This window comes from Eptatretus burgeri, chromosome 7 (assembly GCF_056783735.1).
Source record: "Eptatretus burgeri isolate ZD-2024b chromosome 7, Ebu_testis_v1, whole genome shotgun sequence".
NCBI classification, from domain to species: Eukaryota; Metazoa; Chordata; class Myxini; order Myxiniformes; family Myxinidae; genus Eptatretus; species Eptatretus burgeri.
In genome coordinates, this window is record NC_140967.1 from 108,760,664 (window position 1) to 108,768,163 (window position 7,500).

At 43.8% G+C, this 7,500-nt stretch overlaps 1 protein-coding gene across 1 annotated transcript in view; it reads right to left on the reverse strand.

Annotated features, from left to right (window-relative positions):
* The window catches only part of PIEZO2 (piezo type mechanosensitive ion channel component 2), a 343,960-nt gene that overhangs the window by 131,758 nt on the left and 204,702 nt on the right, over nt 1-7,500 (reverse strand). The window lies entirely within an intron of this gene.

A 7,500-nucleotide genomic window follows, 5' to 3' on the forward strand; every position in this document is an offset into this window, starting at 1 on the left:
CAGCGGTGAACGTTTCACACTTTTTGGGGATCATCGGCACAACACAGTACCCCCTACCCTCTGCTGGAGCAGAAAAAGTCCTTTCAAGCCTCTAACCGTGTATATGGCATCACATCAAAATAAGTCCCAGCAGGCAGCATGCATACATACAGTACATACAGTGCCGATGGAAAGTCCACACCTCCTTTCAAAATTTTCACCTTTTGTTGCCTTATAGCCTGGAATTAAATTACATTAAATCAGACTTTTTCCACCTTTATTTACACATCGTAACCCACAACTTACAAGTGAAAAACAAATTTAACAAATTTCAGAAAATTGATTAAAAATATAGAACTAGAATATCTTGTTGGGATGAGTGTCCACCCCCCTGAGTTAATACTTGGTGGAAGCACCTTTGACAGCAATTACAGCTGTGAGTCTGTTGGGATCGGTCTCCATCTACTTTGCACACCTTGATTGGGAAATACAGTGTGTTTCAAAAAGATTGATACAACTTTGACTTCATGCCATTTCTTTGTTTTTTGACCGATGCCGTTTTCCTTTTCAGGGTGTTTTTTTTTTTTAAACATAGTCAAGGCTCGTGGAAGAGCTAGTACACTGAACAGTTCAGGACAAAATAGACAAAAACAGGATGCAAAAGGAACAGAAGAGACACACAAACGGAGCAGTAGCGAGGTGGAGGGGGGGGGGGATTGAACACCAACAGCAGTGTCGAAGGCCAAGACAGAGGGGTACTTGGACAAACAATTGGTGTGGGGGGAAAGGGCAGGAGAGGATGCATGGGTAGATAAGATGGATACCGAAAGAAACTCCAGGAGGGAAAACTGGGAATTTGGAAGGAGAGGGATTTGGAGGAGGGGGAGGGGCGGGGTTAATGAGGAGAGAAAATACCATGGTTTTGGATTTGAGACGATCTGAGATGGTGGTGAAAAGATGCCTTGAACAAGACTGTTAGGGCTGCAGGCGTCGGTCTGAGGGTTGACACGTCACCTGGGATTCCATGGTAAACCCGAAGAGACGTTGACATCGTCCACATTCTTTCGTTCCATATCAGGAAGCAGCAGTAAGTCAGCCAGAGTAGCTCAATGGGTTTGGTGGTGTTATCGTGGTATTTATTCCGTGGGATTTTGAGCTTCGTAGCTCAACTATGCCATTGACAGTGAAGCAGAAGACAAAAGTGGTGGCTCTGTGGGGTGACACTAAATCATGTGTATGCACCCACTAGAGGTTGCACCGGGAATATGACCTCAGAACACGTGATGGACACACAAATTGTGCTATTCAACGTATTGCGAAACCTTTTGAGCACAAGGATACAGTGCACAACCAGAGCAAGGGCAACAGTGGCAGGCCAGCATCAGTAACCAAGAGCCAAGCCAACATCGACGCTGTGCGGGATTCTGCAGTGGACAGTCCCAAGAAGTCCCACCGCCGGCACTCCCGGGAGCTCGGCATCAAAGCAACATCAGTCTGGCGTATCCTCACTCAGGAACTGAAGCTTTTCCCACACATCATCAAAATTAGGCATAAACTGAGTCAAGATGACATGATAAGGAGACTTGATATGTGCAATTGGCTCAGTGACAGGATGGATACCAACCATCCTGCCACACTGGATCATCTGAAGCAGTAGGTGTCAGACTACCTCCAGGCAGTGCCACATGAGACTGACAGGAAAGATGGACAGAACTGTGGAGTCAGGATCAATGCCTGTCCGAACCGCAGAGGGGCACAGACCGAGAACGTCAATTACAAGGATTTTGTGTAAATGCCAATTTCATACCTTGGGCTCTCATTAACGCAAGCAGTTACTTCCTGAAATAGCAATCAGTGATAGAAAATACCACATCGTAAGTTTTAAAGAAATGTTTGGTTCACATTCCAGAGGTTTCTGTTTCTTTGTAAATAAACATTTAATGTTGCATCACTTTTTGAAACACCCTGTATTTGCCCATTCTTCTGTACAAAACTGTTCAAGCTCAGTCAAGTTGTGTGGAGAGCGTTGATGGACAGCAATCTTCAAGTCATGCCTCAGATTTTAGATTGGATTTATGTTGGAGCTCTGACTGGGCCACTCAAGGACATTTATCTTTTTGTTATTTAGCCACTCCAGTGTAGCTTTGGCTGTGTGCTTCGGGTCGTTGTCATGCTGAAATGTGAACTTCCGTCCCAATTTCAGCTTTCTTGCAGAGGGCATCGGGTTTTCTTCTCAGATTTTTCTGTATTTTACTCCATCTGTTTTCCCTTCTATCCAGACAAGTGCCCCAGTCCCTGCTGATGAGGAACATCCCCATAACATGATGCTGTCACCACGATTCTTCATAGAAGGGACAGTGTTCTTTGGGTGATGTGCTGTGCTGGGTTTACACCAAACGTAACGTTTTGCATTTCGGCCAAAAAGTTCCAACTTGCTTTCCTCAGACCACAAAACTTCTTGCCACATGGCTTCAGAATCTCCAGAGTGTTTTTTTGCATACCTCAAATAGGAATCAAGGTGGGCTTTTTTGAGTCATGGCTTCCTTCTTGCACCCCACCCTTCAGGCCAGACTTGTGGAGTGCTTGGGATATTGTTGTCACATGCACACAGTGACAAGTCTTCGCCATAAAGGACTGTAGCTCTGTCAAAGTTGCCATTGGCCTCTTGGTGGCCTCTCTGAGTCTCTTCTTTGCTTGGTCATCCAGTTTGGAGGGACGGCTGAATCGAGGCAAGATCTTGGTGGTACCATACGCTTTTCACGTCTTAATGATTGTCTTGACTGTTATCCAAGGAATATTCAAGGCCTTTGAAATATTGTTATACCAATCCCATGATCGGGGGTCTTTCCACAGCTTTATCCGGGGGGTATTTTGGAAGCTCCTTTGTTCTCATGGTTGAGTCTTTGCTTTGAAATGTACTACCAGCAGAGGAAACCTACAGGAACAGCTGATTTTATCCTAAAATAATTAGAATCATTACAATTTAACACAGGTGGAAGCCAATTAACTTGGTATGTGATTTTGAAGGTGATTGGTTACACCTCAGCTAATTTACAATTGCTACTACAGTGTGCCCGACAGAAAACCAGGAAATTTGGTACAGTTTATTTAAAACAAAACAAAATCAAACTTAGATGTAGTGTAAAACAAAGATGCACTTTCTTTTCAAACAAAACAAAAGCAAACGTTAGATGTAGTGTTCAAAGTGCTTTCTGTGGGACGCTGAAAATTCATGTTAGTTTATTGATATGGTAAAATACGGCAAAATAAATCTCAAAATCTCAAATGTCCTGGTTTCCTGTGGGGCACGCTGAAAAAGGGGGGTAGACACTTGTCCAACCAAGATATTGAAGTTTTGTATTTTTAATTAATTTTCTGAAATTTGTATAATTTGTTTTTCACTTGGAAGTTTTGGGTTACAATGTGTAAATAAAGGTGGAAAAAGTCTGATTTAATGGGATATAATTCCAGGCTATAAGGCAACAAAAGGTGAAAATTATGAAAGGGGGTGTAGACTTTCTATTAGCACTGTACATACACAACCACGATTCATAAATATATTTAATGCATCCCATTAACCCCCAAAATGCATCCATAATAACACTGGTTTACAAAGAAATGCAGGCACGCATGAAAATAGGTGTTCTAACCTAATTTTGGGGTGCTGATTTCAGATACGAAATCTATTTTCACTCATCACCTCTATTTTTTGAGATATAAATATATACATGTATGTACATGTATACATATAGCCCTAGACCCAAAAATATCAAAATATTTCAGTAATACACTGCATACATAGGTGTTTTAGACTAATTTAGGGATGCTCAACTCAAATTAACACTTTGGCAAGCCGATGACGCTACTTGCGTCATCCAAAAAACTCAATAGGTCAAACATGTGCATTGTTGGGCTGGGAACGCCAGTAGCTTACCGGTGGTGAGAGAGGGTGGTGAGTGCTGCTCCACAATTATCCGGTCGGATGATACTTTTGTACAAAGTAGCTGGGTTTTTAATTTTTATTTTATACGATAGAAGAATCATTTAATGGGAATGCTGGGGTAATTATTCCCATTGGCCACTCAGTTCATTTGAAGGAGTCATATGACAATATGGAGCTCCTTCTGGAAGCTGTCAAGTACCAGCAGCACCAGTGGATCCTCTGTGGGGACCTCAAGGTCATTGGGCTCCTTATGGGTATGCAAGTGGGCTTCACGAAGTACTGCTGCTTTCTCTGTCTCTGGGACAGTTGGGCTGTGTCTAAGCACTACACGCAGAAGGACTGGGGGTCGAGGAGCACTTTCGTGCCTGGGGAACACAGTGTCCAAGAAAATCCTCTGGTGGACATGAACAAGGTGCTTCTTCCCCCTCTTCATATCAAGCTGGGCCTCATGAAGAATTTCGTGAAGGCCATGGACAAGGATGACGCTGCCTTCCAACACCTGTGCACTCTGTTCGCAGGTCTCAGTTCTGCTAAGCTCAAGGAGGGCATCTTCGTCGGACCTCAGATCAGGGAGGTGCTGAAGGATGAGGTATTCGAGGAGAAGCTTACCTTGAAGGAACTGAGAGCATGGGAAGCATTTAAGTCAGTCTGCCATGGCTTCCTTGGTAACTCACGGGCACTAGATTACCAAATGCGTGTCGAGAAGTTGTTGCAGGCTTATCAGGATATGGGGTGCCGAATGTCTCTCAAGATTCACTTTCTCCACTCTCACCTCAACTTCTTCCCCCCCGAACCTTGGAGCAGTAAATGACGAACATGGGGAAAGGTTACACCAAGATATTACTGAGATGGAGAGCAACTACCAAGGCAAGTGGAACCCCGGCATGATGGGGAACTAATGCTGGATGCTCCTGCGCGACATCCCGAAGGCAAAGTACACCAGATCCTCCAAAAAAACTCACTTCTGACAGTCTGTAGTACTATGATGTGTATAATATGCTTATATTCAAGTAATAGTAATATTTAGTTCTGTCAGTGTTCTGTGTCTATGTTTTGTTTCGTTCTGTAATATGCCATTTGAATATATGAAATAAACACATTATATTATAAATACATGCATTATAACAAAAAAAAAGGGATATGTGAAAGCAAAAACTAGAGGTGCTAGAGCAAAACTGTTTAGAAATTTGAATTCAGCATATGAAAATTAGTCAGAAACACCTATTCACATGCTTGCCTCAGAATTTTTATTTATTTTTGCAAACCAGTGTAATTTGATGAGCCCTCATTAAAGGTTTGTGAAACAGAAGGCAAAGAATGTGAAATTGAATTTCAATGTACTATTCACTTTGCTAGAAGATGTTGGTTACTTCATCATTCTGTTCTTCTTATGAGTGAACTGCAATTTCAAAACAATGCATATATATATATATATATATATATATATATATATATATATATATATATATATATATATATACATATTGTTACGAATCTGGAAACCATGTGCACTCAACATTCGGGTCCCAAAGTTAGTTATGCCTGTAAGTACGTGTGAGAGAGGTCCCTTCCTTTTGTCTCGTGGGAGAGTCGAATATGTGCGTTGTGATATTTTTTTTATAGTTAGGTTATTACATCTCACCACCTGCCCATCACGCTCCATCACCACCATTGGCTGCTCGTACCTTGACTTGCTGAGAGGGGGGCCTCACGGTCCCAGTCCTCTGCTTTCACAAACGTTCCACACGCAATGGTGGCTTCACCACCATCCACCTTCCTCAAACACGCGTGGAGGGGAGGGGCGGCTTTCTCCGTGCATGGCCGAATCCCCCGCCTTGGAAGGCTGTGCCTGTAGGATCCTGGCCAATTAGAGGCGAACAGCGAGGTGTGCTGACCAAGGCCCCTCCCCACTGAGGGAGGTCCGTAAATTCCAGAGACTCTCTGAAACGTGGTTAGTGGGTTGCACGAGAGTTCTGAGAGGTTCTTAGGGGTTTTTGCTGTTAGGAAGGGGTGGTTACGAGGGGCGATTACGAAGAGTGGTCAGAAAAGGTCTATGTTGCTGTACGAAGGGGTTTTTGCTGCAACGAGGGATGAGCAGAGGGCCATCGAGGCGGCGAATGTGTCTCTGCTAGCCCTCTACAAGGAAGGACAGAGCGACCCTGACCAACCCCCCCCTCTGTGGACCGCGATTATTCGCCACCCGAACTCCGCCACGAGCCTCGAGTCCCCCACATGTGACGGGGGGTCGGACCAACGACCTTTGTCAGGTGCCGCATCACAGAGTACTCCCTTCCCTCCGCCGACAAGGAACAAGCCGAACTCTGACCACTAGCTCGTCTCACTCATCGGCTGGAGGGTCGAATAAAGAACCTTGGGTTTTCTTTTCATTTGTGTGTGTGTCTGAGTGTGTTGGGCCTGTCTTGTAAGTAGAACTGCATAAGTGTTTTTGCCCATGGTAAATACTTGCATTGAATATTTGCTTTAAGTCTCGCTTCTCTTGTCTTTTATTCACTATAAATAAATTATTAGAGATGTTCCCAGTTCGTTTTCGTCCTTCCTTTATTTGGTTCAGCATGGTCCCGGTCTGAGTTTAGACAGGGTTTTATCCCCAGTAATCGGTCTCTCATAGCCGGGACGTCCTGGGCAGGACCCGCTCGACTGCAACGAGCTGGAAAGGTAGGTGGCAAAGCGGTAGTAGGTAGTGTGAATTCACCGATGCCGTTAGAGTAAATCTGGTTCAACCAGGCGTTACGCGGGCATAGATCCCTGGAAGACAAGATTGCGTGGATACTTTGGTACTTTGGCTCGAAACAAATCACCCTATGCCACGCGATCAAGATATTGGTGTTTCACGGTCGATTAATCGACCCGCCGGCTTCGGAGTTATCCAGAGCGACGGCCTATAAATTCCGGGGAGTCTGGTGGGGGATGGCATAAACTTCCCCACCTAGCGGTCGTTCTCGCCACCGACCCCCGGCCCACAACAATATATATATATATATATATATATATATATATATATATATATATATATATTTATATATATATATATATATATATATATATATATATATATATATATATATATATATATATATATATATATATATATATATATATATATATATTGTTAAGGATCTGGAAACCATATGCATTCAACATACAGATGTCCCAAAAGTCAGTTATGTCGTTAAGTATGTGTGTAGTCAGATCCCCTTCCTTTTGTCTAGTAGAAGAATCAAAGTCGTGCATTGCGATTTCATTTAGTTTGGTTATTACCTCTAAAAAGCCATCCAACAACCATCCCATCTGCATGACCCCTCGTCCCATCACGATCCACCACCAACCAGCTGCCTTCTCGCACCCTGATGTGCCAAGGCAAGATCTCGCGGTTCCGGTTTCTCAGCTCCCACAAACGTTGTAACTCTTTCATGACGACCTTTGTAACACTGATACTGTTGCTCGTCAAGTATGAACCCACGTGGAAGAGTGGCTGGGGTTTCCCGGCAGGGGCCGTTGCGGCGTTGATACTGTTACTCGTCAAGTATGAACCCGCGTGGAAAAGTGGCTGGGGTTTC